Raw genomic sequence first — 12,098 nt, forward strand, 5'->3', positions numbered from 1 at the left:
TTGTTCATTTCTCTGTGTATTCAGTGCCTACAAAAAAGCCTTGGCATGGTTTCGTAAACATGTTCCATATACTGCACAGAGTTATTATTTATTTCATTCCCTAATAAGTAGCTGTATGTGCTGCTGTCTGGCCCAGCAGCACCAGAGACTGACCCATTTCAGATGCTTTATCCTCTGATGCTGATGCATACATTTCTCATGATGGAGTTAAAACACTCAATTTTTACAAAATGGTTTTAAAAATGTTTTGTATAAGAATTGAAAATCTGATATAAATTACAGACCTTCTACAGATACACACACACTACACATATAGACTTATAACATATATACACGTAAATATAATTTTGCATTTAGTTTTGGGTAGATGTGGACTAAAAGTTCATATCTGCTCCATTAACCCCAAAATAGGAGCCCTAACTCTATTCCCTGTGTGTATGGAAATCTGCATTTATTCTTCAAAGCTCTAATTAAACATCATCGTCCCTGGGAAACTTCACTGCTACCCCAGCCCCACCTCTAAGCATCCAGATTACCTTCTTCGATTACATTCTTCAAATCTCACATCTGAATACTCAGCACATATTGAGATATTTTGTTACTAAGCAGACTAGATTCTGTCTCACTTATTTTTCTATTCTTAATGCCCAGCACAGTTGGAGGCACATGGAAGGTCTTGCTGAATGAGGCAATGACTCTAAGGATTCACCTATTAAAAAAATAGACGTCAACCTTGTATTAACAAAGGAATTTTGTTTTTTGCTGATCACTCTGACCATACTAAGATATGATGAATTTAGCCACAAAAGAAGTTGGAATGGATAGTGCAATCTACTCACAAGGAAGAAATGAAGAAAACTAGAGTAGCAAATAATGCTATGTCATCTCTGTTACAGATACACATAGATACTTACATTTTGGGGGCCACAGCCTGACCATTATCATCCCTGCCATAGGCAGGCTCACACCTCTTAAGAAAAGCAATGCACAATCCTACCCCAAGAAACAAGAAAAATTTCTAATAAACAACCTAACCTTACGCCTAAAGCAATTAGAGAAAAAAGAACAAACAAACAAACAAAAAAAAGCAAAGGGAGCAGAAGAAAAGAAATCATGAAGATCAGATCAGAAATAAATGAAAAAGAAATAAAGGAAACAGTAGCAAAGATCAATAAAACTAAAAGCTGGTTCTTTCAGAAGATACACAAAATTAATAAACCACTAGCCAAACTCATCATGAAAAAAAGGGAAAAGACTCAAATCAATAGAATTAGAAATGAAAAAGAAGAAGTAGCAACTGACACTGCAGAAATACAAAGGATCATGAGAGATTGCTAAAAGCAACTATATGCCAATAAAATGGATAAACTGGAAGAAACAGACAAATTCTTAGAAAAGCACAACCTTCCAAGACGGAACCAGAAAGAAAAAGAAAACATAAACAGACCAATCACAAGCACTGAAATTGAAACAGTGATTAAAAATCTTCCAATAAACAAAAGCCCAGGACTAGATGGCTTCACAGGCAAATTCTATCAAACATTTGGAGAAGAGCTAAAACCTATCCTTCTCAAACTCTTCCAGAATATACGAGAGGGAGGAACACTCCCAAACTCATTCTACGAGGCCACCGTCACCCTGATACCAAAACCAGAAAAAGATGCCCCAAAACTGAAAACTACAGATAGTATCACTGATGAACACAGATGCAAAAATCCTCAACAAAATACTAGCAAACAGAATCCAACAGCACATTAAAAGGATCATACACCATGATCAAGTGGGGTTTACCCCAGGAAGGCAAGAATTCTTCAACATACGCAAATCAATCAATGTGATACACCATATTAACAAACTGAAGGATAAAAAACATATGATCCGGCTTCCCTGGTGGTGCAGTGGTTGAGAGTCTGCCTGCCGATGCAGGGGACACGGGTTCATGCCCCAGTCTGGGAAGATCCCACATGCTGTGGAGCGGCTAGGCCCGTGAGCCATGGCCGCTGAGCCTGTGAGTCCGGAGCCTCTTACTCCACGACAGGAGAGGTCACAACAGTGAGAGGCCTGTGTACCGCAAAAACAAAAACAAAAACAAAAACAAAAACATATGATCATTTCAATAGATGCAGAAAGAACTTCCAACAAAATTCAACACCGATTTACGATAAAAACTCTCCAGAAAGTAGTCACAGAGGGAACTTACCTCAACAAAATAAAGGCCGTATATAACAAACCCACAGCCAACATCGTTCTCAATGGTGAAAAACTGAAACCATTTCCCCTAAGATCAGGAACAAGACAAGGCTGCCCACTCTCACCACTATTATTCAACATAGTTTTGGAAGTTTTAGCCATAGCAATCAGAGACGAAAAAGAAATAAAAGGAATCCAAATCAGAAAACAGAAGTAATACTGTCCCTGTTTGCAGATGACAAGATACTATACACAGAGATTCCTAAAGATGCTACCAGAAAACTAGTAGAGCTAATCAATGAATTTGGTAAAGTAGCAGGATACAAAATTAATGCACAGAAATCTCTTGCATTCCTATACACTAATGATGAAAAATCTGAAAGAGAAATTAAGGAAACACTCCCACTTACCATTGCAACAAAAAGAATAAAATATCTAGGAATAAACCTACCTAAGGAGACAAAAGACCTGTATGCAGAAAACTATAAGACACTGATGAAGGAAATTAAAGACAATACAAACAGACGGAGATATATACCATGTTCTTGGATTGGAAGAATCAACATTGTGAAAATGACTATACTACCCAAAGCAATCTACAGATTCAAGGCAATCCCTATCAAACTACCAACTGCATTTCTCGCAGAACTAGAATAAAAAATTTACAGTTTGTATGGAAACACAGAAGACCCCAAATAGCCAAATCAATCTTGAGAAAGAAAAATGGAGCTGGAGAATCAGGCTCCCTGACTTCAGAGTATACTACAAAGCTACAGTAATCAAGACAGTATGGTACTGGCACAAAAACAGAAACGTAGATCAATGGAACAGGGTAGAAAGCCCAGAGGTAAACCCATGCACATATGGTCACCTTATCTTTGATAAAGGAGGCAAGAAAATACAATGGAGAAAAGACAGCCTCTTTAATAAGTGGTGCTGGGAAAACTGGACAGTTACATGTAGAAGAATGAAATTAGAACACTCCCCAACACCATACACTAAAATAAACTCAAAATGGATTAAAAACCTAAATGAAAGGCCTGACACTAAAAAACTCTTAGAGGAAAACATAGGAAGAACACTCTATGACATAAATCACAGCAAGATCCCTTTTGAACCACCTCCTAGAGAAATGGAAATAAAAGTAAACAAATGGGACCTAATGAAACTTAAAAGCTTTTGCACAGCAAAGGAAACCATAAAGAAGACCAAAAGACAGCCCTCAGAGTGGGAGAAAGTATTTGCAAACGAAGCAACTGACAAAGGATTAATCTCCAAAATATACAAGCAGCTCATGTTATGTAGCTCAATATCAAAAAACAAAAGAAACAATCCAAAAATGGGCAGAAGACCTAAATAGACATTTCTCCAAAGATGTACAGATTGCCAACAAACACATGAAAGTACGCTCAACATCACTAATCATTAGAGAAATGAAAATCAAAACCACAATGAGGTATCACCTCACACAGGTCAGAATGGCCATCATCAAAAAATCTTCAAACAATAAATGCTGTTGAGGGTGTGGAGAAAAGGGAAGCCTCTTGCACTGTTGGTGGGAATGTAAATTCATACAGCCACTATGGAGAACAGTATGGACGTTGCTTAAAAAGCTAAAAATAGAACTACCATACAACCCAGCAATCCCATTACTGGGCACATACCCTGAGAAAACCATAATTCAAAAAGATCATGTACCACAATGTTCACTGCGGCACTATTTACAATAGCCAGGACTTGGAAGCAACCTAAGTGTCCATCAACAGATGAATGGATAAAGAAGATGTGGCACATATATACAATGGAATATTACTCAGCCATAAAAAGAAATGAAATTGAGTTATTTGTAGTGAGGTGGATGGACCTAGAGTCTGTCATACAGAGTGAAGTAAGTCAGAGAGAGAAAAACAAATACCATATGCTAACACATATATATGGAATCTTAAAAAACGAACAAACAAACAAAAAGCTGTTCTGATGAACTTAGGGGAAGGACAGCAGTAAAGACGCAGATGTAGAGAATGGACTTGAGGACAGGGGGAGGGGGAAGGGTAAGCTGGGACGAAGTGAGAATAGCATTGACATATATACACTACGAAACATAAAACAGATAGCTAGTGGCAAGCAGCTGTATAGCACAGGGAGATCAGCTCGGTGCTTTGTGACCACCTAGAAGGATGGGATAGGGAGGTGGGAGGGAGACGCAAGAGGGAGGGGATATGGGGATAGATGTATACGTATAGCTGATTCACTTTGGTATACAGCAGAGACTAACACAACATTGTAAAGCAACTAAACTCCAATAAAGTTGTTAAAAAAAAATAAAATGTAATTAAAATTAATTTAAAAAAGCAATGCAGTGCATTCCTGCTGTACAGGTAGTCACTCTTTGTAGAGAGGACCCCACTCTCCTTGCCGCGTTGCTTAGACTAACCTGAGTCAAAGGCAGTCTGGGGACAGAAGACCCCACTCAGGCAGCAGATATTCTATGCTCCCCAGTTGAAGGAAGGCCCTGACCTCGGCCACTCCCAGCGTTTACTTCCTCAGCTTCTGCAGGTACAGACTGAAATTCTCTTTGAGTCTAGTTTAACTCTCCACGAGAGGGAATCCATTTGGTTCAACTAGTCACATTGGGCAGAGTTATTGCGCCAAGGCATATGGCAGGTCAGATTGGAAGTTGGCTCTCTGGTCCCATGCTTGTGGCAAGGGAAAAGTGACATGGCAAACTACTCATCAGAGAGGGAGCTAGCAGCATCAGAACAGGCATGCCTCTGCATCTTGAAGGCACATAAGTCATATTTGAACATTTACACTGGTAACCTAGACAGCAGTATTAGGGAGACTGGGAGGATGGGGAAACCTGAAGTTTCCTAAATCCCAGTATGCATTAGAGTTGGTGTTTGGAATACCACATTTATTGGTTATTAATATTCCAAACTATGAATACTTGAGCCAAAGTGGAATTTCAAATTAAAGCTAGATGGTTCTTAAGCAAGAGGAAGGAAGAGGTTCACTGGAAACAAAGCATCATGTGTTTGAAAACAACTCTTGGTAAAACAAAAAAATCCCCAGTCTCTTCTGGGCATAGTGTAGTAATCATCCACTCCCCTTTGGACAAAATTCATTCCTTTCTTCATCTGTACACATGTGGCACTTTCAAACGGAATGAAATCAAGCTATATTTATAAATGTAAGCTAAGGGAAAGTAATAGATGACCTACATGTAGGTTTTATTTTTCTTTTTACTTGTAGACTAAAGGACAGAAGAAGAGACAGAAATTTGAAGGAAAATAAGGTAAATGCCGAAATAAATCTGTAACCTATTTTTTTTTTTTGCGGTACACGGGCCTCTCACTGTTGTGGCCTCTCCTGTTGCGGAGCACAGGCTCCAGACGCGCAGGCTCAGCGGCCATGGCTCACGGGCCCAGCCGCTCCGCGGCATGTGGTATCTTCCCGGACCAGGGCACGAACCCGTGTCCCCTGCATCGGCAGGCGGACTCTCAACCACTGCGCCAACCAGGGAAGCCCCTGTAGTCTATTTTTGAGTGAAATAATCCATTTGGGTTGCCAGGTTCTGTCTCTCATTCTTTCTGGGTTCTAGATTATCAGTCTCAACAAAGATCATCAAGAAAGGTGGCAAAACAATTATCAAAAAGGAACTGCATTCAACTTACTGGCAACTACTGAGTGTGCGCTTAATGTATTTTCAATGAGGCAGGCCTCCAAAGGCCTGAAAACCTACAGGCCCACGGAAGTTTACTTGCAACAACAGCATCAGCAAGAGTAATTTCCCATTCCTTTCAACCCAATTTATTTTAAGACACGATTATTCAAGCTTTCATCTGTTATAATTAGACTCGTATTTTCAGGATAATAAGACTGGTGAAGCTAGCTATCAAGTGCCCAAGTACAGTGGTGTTCAAATGGTTTTTGTTCTACCTGGTAGGCTCAAAGACTGTTAAATGAGCTTAAACTCGATTGCAAGAAGGAACAGAACACGCTGCGTGAAAGGTCTGCTTAATATAAAACCATAGTTGCTTAATATTCTTAGGTTTTCCATATCCTATACCTGGAGGAGCCTCCCATAGGGCACTGAGGCCACTTTTAGACAGTTCCTCAGAAATGCCAGCAAATCAGAGATGGAAGGAGACTCCAGCTCAGCTGCCTCTGCAGGACAAACACAGAGGAGGCATTATTCCTTTAATGGAAGCCTAGTAGTAAGCAGATGTGAAGGACTCACGTGAGAACCCACACTTCAAGTATCTGGACAAAACTAACAGGGCATTTATTTAAGCAATCTAAACAAATCATAGCTCTTTGTTCTCCAATCTCCTCTACCAAAGTTTAAATCAAGTAGACATTTTCCTTACATTTCTCTCAGAGGTCTGAATGTGGTGGTCTCTGGGCTATATTTGGTCTAGTTTTGCTTGACCACATGGTGTTTAAAAGATTCTGAACTTGAATGCCATTAGTGGGCGATCGCTGAAGAGAGCTGGTGCCACCACTGCATGATACATAACATTTAATTCTCAACATGGTTCCTATGGACATGGTCAGGAATCCTCAAGTTACCGTACTTTGAAAGGCCCAGAGCTGTGACCTGGGAGTTTACCGTCCTCGGCAGTTACACTCCCGGCTGTAAGTAGGAATGGATATTTGGTGTGATTTCTCTTTCTCTACCTCTCAAGGCTAAATAAATACTAATTCAAGGATCTTGCTTATTTCCAGTCCCTAAATAAATCTTCCACTCAGGGTCAGGCTGATCCCTTTAACCGTCCTCTCCAAAACCATTCTTATCCCTATCCTCTCCTCCCCTCCCAGCCCTGAACGCCTCTCCCTCGGGTACCCACATCCTGCCTGTGAAGCTCTGAGTTCACTAAAGGGCTCTGCTGACTGGCTACAGGCAGAGCCCCTCAGCGCCTCCTGGGAAAGTCACCCATTACCTTCCATTAGGATTGCCACAGTGTAAGGTATGAGCAGAAAAAGGATTTTAAGGCAATTTGAGAAACAAGCTTGTGTAAAGTAAATGAACCATTTGGATTCCACACAGAGCCTTATACAAGATCTGTTTTCATTCCAGAAAGACATCTGAGGTGGCCAGACCTGCAGATTAACGTGCCTGGGCAGAGGAGCTTAATTCTGAAGTGAACCTGTCGTTCCAATCCAAGCAGGACAAGGTCTGGAAGCTTTAATTTAAACAGAAACCCTGCAGGACTCACTTGTGCATACAGCTGTCAAAACAATTCAATATCCAAAGATAAGAAGAGTATAAGATCTCCACGAGTGTACTGTACTGGAATGCAACATCCTTTTAAATCATGCTGCCGTATTCTGCGCTTTATCGGGTGCCCTCAACTTTAATATTTCATCTAATAGAATATGTAATTTGGCATTTTGTGTGGTAAACAATAGAATAAATGCTTATGTAGCTTATTAGGGCAAGTAAATTCAGAACAAAGTATAATGATAACATTATTATATGACATGTCATCAGTTTACAGAAGAAATTTCTCTAAGGAGCACAAAGTTCTGAATACATGAGTACTGGTATTACAAGAGAAAAGCAAATATTCATTATTCATTTAGGAAAGGGAAGGTGTACCCTTGTAATAAGTTTAAAACAAGGGTAAGCAAAATAAAACTCAGAGGCAGAGAGAATCTTTGTCCCCTGCCTTCTTCTAGGTCAACTCTGCCCCTCACCCACTCCTTCCCACCACACACACCTCTACTCAGACATATGCTTGGACAACATGACCCTCTTCCCACCCTCCCTTTACAACTCACACCTCATTTCACTACCTTGCCTCTTCCTTATATTCTCCTCTCCCTCCCACCACGTCTGCCAGTCACCACATCTGGTCAAGTCTAACTCCTAAACATCTCCTGAGCCTGCCCCTTTCTCTCCACTGCACTGAATGCCTAGGTCATTCCACAGTGATCACAATAACCCCCTAACTGGCCTCCCTGGCTCCACTCTCTCCTTTCATTTTCTCTCAAGTTAATCAGTGGCCAGAGTGATCTCACTGAAGCCTAAGTGTATCACTGTCTACAAGGCTGCCTTACCTGCAAGGCTAGTACCTCTAACCATGGCATAAATAGCCCTTCATGACCTGCTCCCAAGCTTACTGCCTTCTATTCTCTGCTGAATCGTTTGCTCCTGGCATTAAAAACACTTCCAAATTACCAATTTGCTTTGCACAAAAACACAGGAGATGCAGTGTAGTGCAGTGGTAAGAACAGTAGCTTTGGAGTTAAACATACCCATTAAAATCCTGTCTCTATCACTTGCTAGATGCAAACATTGAGAAATAGACTTCTCTGAGCTTCAGTCCTCTTTATTATAAAATAAGGATGATAAAATCTACCTTGCAGCACTGTTTTCAATTGTCAATAACAGAACACTGTTACCCTCAGTGAATGGGAGGTGTTGCAAGCGGAGATATTTATCACATAAGAAAGTACAGTAGGTGTTTAGGAGTCTGTATCACCAGATCCATGGGAAGCCTACCTGGGCCACCCTCATAAGCCTCTCAGGGCAGCAGCAACGGCCAAGCATGAGAGCCCAGCAACCAGAATTACCACCATGTTCCCATGAGGAAAACTCCCGTGGATGCAATCAGACGTGTTGGAGCAGTGGGTGAATGATTCTGCCTCCTCCTCCCGTTTCTACACCAGACTGTTTGTCTCTCTCCACTGCTGAGACTACCTGCATCTTTGATTCCCTGACTTTAAGTCCTACTGGGTCTTTCCTAGGCTTGCTCACTCCACTCCACTCCACTCATTTTGAAAGACAAAGTTTGTTTTTCACCTGCCTTGGAAAGTATTGCCTCATGCTTTTTTTTTTTTTTTTTTTATGTTCTTCTTAAACCTTCTCCTGTACCACCCAACACCCTCATATCAGACAACAATAAATGGCAATTAACCTCCATTTCAACTATATCTCTGTAACTATTGTTATCCTCCTCTCTCTCAATAATGTAAAAATTTCTCACAATTTCTTCCATATCCTAATTTTCCCCACCTAATTTCCATTTTTGAGATTAACTGGCAGCTGCCTATTACCTTATACTTCTCTCTCTAAGTGATACTTTTAGTAAGCAATTCACTGCTACCTCCAAAGTGAACTTGCCTGTAATATAATTGCATCCACTTATACACCCATTATAACTATAGTAACTTAAAATCCCATCTGTGGAACAAAAGATGTTTCCACTTATCATGTTTCTATTGTATATAAGCTGTCCTTAAATATCATAAATCACAATACTTGCACAAGAGCCTATCCATGGTAAATGCCCCCATCCGCATCTCTCCTTATATGCCTTAGTTAAAAATGACATGTTTTTAACCAGTAAGCACTCCTGTTCTGATTCTTTTGTTTTTATTAAAGTCAGTAGGGTGGAATGAGCAGCAAGTCTATTAATATTCTATACTGAGAATTAATACACAATTCTATTTCCAACAAGACATTCTTTTTTTTTTTTTTTTTTTGTGGTATGCGGGCCTCTCACTGCTGTGGCCTCTCCCGTTGCGGAGCACAGGCTCCGGATGCGCAGGCCCAGCGGCCATGGCTCACGGGCCCAACCGCTCCGCGGCATGTGGGATCTTCCCGGACCGGGGCACGAACCCGTGTCCCCTGCATCGGCAGGCGGACTCCCAACCACTGAGCCACCAGGGAAGCCCAAGACATTCTTAAACTTCGGATATAGACCCAAATTAAAACTCACAAGAATAAAAAGAAGTACATCCATTAGCAGAACGTCTTCCTTTTTGCCTGACAACATAGCAGAAACAGAAGACCTATAAGGAGACACATGTGCGGACCTCCTTGGAGCTGCATGTCATGCTTAGGGTCTTACTGGTCAAAAAGTCCTGGATATCTGCTTTCTGAAAAAGTAGCAATATTTTTAAGATTTTAACTGAATTTAATTTTTAGAATTAAACTGAGTTTTTATTTCATCCTATAATTAGTAATGTATTCCCCCACCACAGAGTTATGAGGTTAAATGATAAACAAGCACCCATTGATGCTAAGGATTGACTATCAACACCAGCAAAAACAAACAAATCCTTAAAGTCAGGTAAACTAATATCAATCTCATAAAAGGATAGCTGTTAATCTGAAATATAAATCCAATTATATACATTTCCTGAAGAAACAGTTAATAATGAAATTTGGGGAAACATAATGAGGGCAGTAAATATCTGTTACATGCTGAATTTCTTAAAACTACCCTGCATGGTAATTATTACTTTTCTTCATTTTACAGATGAGAACAATGAGGTTCAGAGAGGACAAATGACCTGCTTAGGAAAGTAGAGCAGGTATCGGAAACAGGATTACAAAACTGAATAGCTGCGAAGTCTTTATTTCCCACTAAAACACCCTCACCTCCCCTTGTTCCCACTACTTTGGCTCCAGCATTATTATCAAAGAATCCAGTTTAAATCATAGTTAGGTTACAAATATTTCTGCATATGGTATTTTTCCCCTCTGTCATGGGATTTAGTTCTCTCAGTCTATCCCATTTCTGTAATGAGAAAGCACAGCATCATGTTAATTGTCTGCAAAATGATTGAAAATGCCACAGAGATGCTTATGGAATTCATATGCAAGTGAAATATGATTACCTCTATGTTCCCTTCTGGAATTGAGTAGTAAGCTAAATTTTTTTTTTTTTTGCGGTACGCAGGCCTCTCACTGTTGTGGCCTCTCCCGTTGCGGAGCACAGGCTCCAGACGCGCAGGCTCAGCGGCCGTGGCTCACGGGCCCAGCTGCTCCGTGGCATGTGGGATCTTCCTGGACCGGGGCACAAACCCGTGTCCCCTGCATCGGCAGGCAGACTCCCAACCACTGCGCCAACAGGGAAGCCCAGTAAGCTAAATTTTTAACCTTCAATGCAACACATTTTAAACCTTCAAGTGGCAAAACATTTGTATACCACTTCTCTGAGGTTATAGAAACACGCCAGTTATCTGCAACTCAACTATGCCCTGCACTTTATACAGCCAAAAAGAGAACCATTTAACAACTTTTATATAGCTAGTAATTCCAGTAATAAAAGAGGAAGACAATCATACATAAACAGAAGTGCAAAAAAAATTGTTGCTTATTAGTAATAATCAAACTGATAATATCATTAATGGCTTATAGAGCGAATTGCAGTAACCTTTCACTGCACACTTCGATAAGCTCTTTATCCTGAGAAGAACATCTGTTCGATCTAACTTATCCCAAGTATCAAATGTGACACACAGCGTTTAAATAACTCTACTGTACACTTTTTCAGCAGGTTCTTCCCCCATTTCTCATCTTCACAAGACTGACTATAGGCACCAGCCTTCTCATGCTCTTTACGAGCTTCATGCAGACATGATGGGGAGGTAGGGAAGCTTATTACTTGCTTTCTTGCAGGAGTCCCATCCCTGCCTTTCTGTCTTTCATAGATTGATTTGGGAAAATGTATCTTGTTTTCTGAACAGAAGGAATTATTTTTAACCTTTGAAAAACACATTTGAATTTTATTAAATTTTTTCTCACTAAAAAAAATAAGCTTCAGATTCAAAGTTTCTTAAAAAGTACCTTAACATTTTATATAGATAAAAATAAGTAAAAAAGAAATAGTTCCCTGTGTCCTATTGAAAATGACATCCTCCATATAAACATTGGGAAAAGCAACTTCTTTGAATTACTACTTTAATCCACCAATCACATTTTGATTTTAAAAATGTGCCCAAAAAGATGCAGTATACATATCAATATTAGGTAACTATTTCCTGATGACTCTCAAGCATTAAATATTCGCATGAATTACATAAATTAAACCTCAGTTTTGTTGTTTTTTAAACCCTACAGGTTTTTTTTTTTAATCTGCAAATGTTACATGAACTGAATATTTTCACCTAAT

General features: G+C 40.0%; 1 protein-coding gene across 10 annotated transcripts in view; it reads right to left on the bottom strand.

Moving 5' to 3' along the window:
* AGPAT4 (1-acylglycerol-3-phosphate O-acyltransferase 4) overlaps positions 1-12,098 on the bottom strand; it is a 1,398,816-nt gene that overhangs the window by 1,081,305 nt on the left and 305,413 nt on the right. The window lies entirely within an intron of this gene.

The sequence above is a fragment of the Monodon monoceros genome, unplaced genomic scaffold, assembly GCF_005190385.1.
Source record: "Monodon monoceros isolate NGI ecotype Baffin Bay Population unplaced genomic scaffold, NGI_Narwhal_1 Super_Scaffold_15, whole genome shotgun sequence".
Lineage (NCBI taxonomy): Eukaryota > Metazoa > Chordata > Mammalia > Artiodactyla > Monodontidae > Monodon > Monodon monoceros.